Here is a 1,928-nt window from a genome sequence, read left to right as displayed (position 1 = left end):
TGTCATTTCTGCTAACTGGCTGCTCGCCTACTCGGTAACCAGTAAGTTTTTGTGCGCAGCTGAAAATTGGATCTTCAATTACTCTGTGCGGCTGCGCACACACACAGCTTAGAGGGAACATCGCGTGTCGCACCATTATTTACAGTACTTTACATGTTGCACAGTTATTTACAGTACTTTACATGTTGCACAGTTATTTACGTCATTCAGTAATTTACAGTACTTTACATGTTGCACAGTTATTTACATGTCATTCAGTAATTTATAGTACTTAAAATGTTGCACAGTTATTTACGTCATTCAGTAATTTACAGTACTTTACATGTCGCTCAGTGATTTACAGTACTTTACATGTTGCACAGTTATTTATGTCATTCAGTAATTTACAGTACTTTACATGTTGCACAGTTATTTACATGTCATTCAGTAATTTACAGTACTTTACATGTCGCTCAGTGATCTACAGTACTTTACATGTTGCACAGTTATTTACGTCATTCAGTAATTTACAGTACTTTACATGTCGCTCAGTGATTTACAGTACTTTACATGTTGCACAGTTATTTACATGTCATTCAGTAATTTACAGTACTTTACATGTCGCTCAGTGATCTACAGTACTTTACATGTTGCACAGTTATTTACGTCATTCAGTAATTTACAGTACTTTACATGTCGCTCAGTGATTTACAGTACTTTACATGTTGCACAGTTATTTACATGTCATTCAGTAATTTACAGTACTTTACATGTCGCTCAGTAATTTAGTGATTTACATGTCGCTCAGTAATTTAATGATTTACATGTTGCACAGTTATTTACATGTCATTCAGTAATTTACAGTACTTTACACGTCGCTCAGTAATGCACAATGATTTACATGATGCTCAGTAATTTACAGTACTTTACATGTCGCTCAGTAATTTAGTTATTTACATGTCACTTAGTAATTTACAATAATTTGTCACTCAGTACTTTACATTTCAGTCAGTAATTTACAGTACTTTACATGTCGCTCAGTAATTTAGTTATTTACATGTCACTTAGTAATTTACAATAATTTGTCACTCAGTACTTTACATTTCAGTCAGTAATTTACAGTACTTTACATGTCGCTCAGTAATTTAGTTATTTACGTCACTTAGTAATTTACAATAATTTGTCACTCAGTACTTTACATTTCAGTCAGTAATTTACAGTACTTTACATGTTCAATAATTTACAGTAATTTACATGTTAAGTGTTAACCTACCCCACTCTCACCTACTTTATTTATTTAATGTGGATGATTTCTACACTGAAAGATAAAAAAAAAAAAAAAAAAAAAAAACCCTGATTATGCATTTCCCACGAAAGTTCCCAGCTGGGATGGTGCAGGTAATGTGAATGAAGTGAGTGATAATATAACATGGTGTAAAATACGATGGTACAGTGTTTAAAATGAGTATTTTGTATATTTTCCCGATTGCTAGAACATTCTGAGTGTCTGCTTTAAAGTGATGAAGGCCAACTCATTTGTCACAGAACAATCGTCAGAGCAGTGAGACACCTAATCCTGTCTCACTCTCTCCCTGTCTCACTGACGTGTCTACGCCCTCACACGGAGCTGCTGCTGCTGCTTCTTCTGTTCCTCAGACTTGCGCGCGCGAAAAAGCGCACACACAGCTCGAGAGCCGTCGCGCGCGTCTATGATTATGATGATGCTGCTGATGATGGTGGTGGTCGCTCAACCCGGAAGTGGAGCTGGATGATATTTATTCCCTTTTTCCTCGTTATTATAATTATTATTATAATAGTTTTCTTCATTTCTTTCATCATTGTTGTTGCTATTATTAATAACCCGAATGTGCGATGGTGCTCGCGCGCGCCGCCGCTGCTGCTCTCTTTCTGTGCGCGCTCTGTGCGCTGGCGTGCGCCGAAATCCGCGC

The sequence above is a fragment of the Ictalurus furcatus genome, chromosome 6 (assembly GCF_023375685.1).
Source record: "Ictalurus furcatus strain D&B chromosome 6, Billie_1.0, whole genome shotgun sequence".
Classification (NCBI taxonomy): domain Eukaryota; kingdom Metazoa; phylum Chordata; class Actinopteri; order Siluriformes; family Ictaluridae; genus Ictalurus; species Ictalurus furcatus.
Note: the sequence above shows the minus strand (reverse complement) of the source record.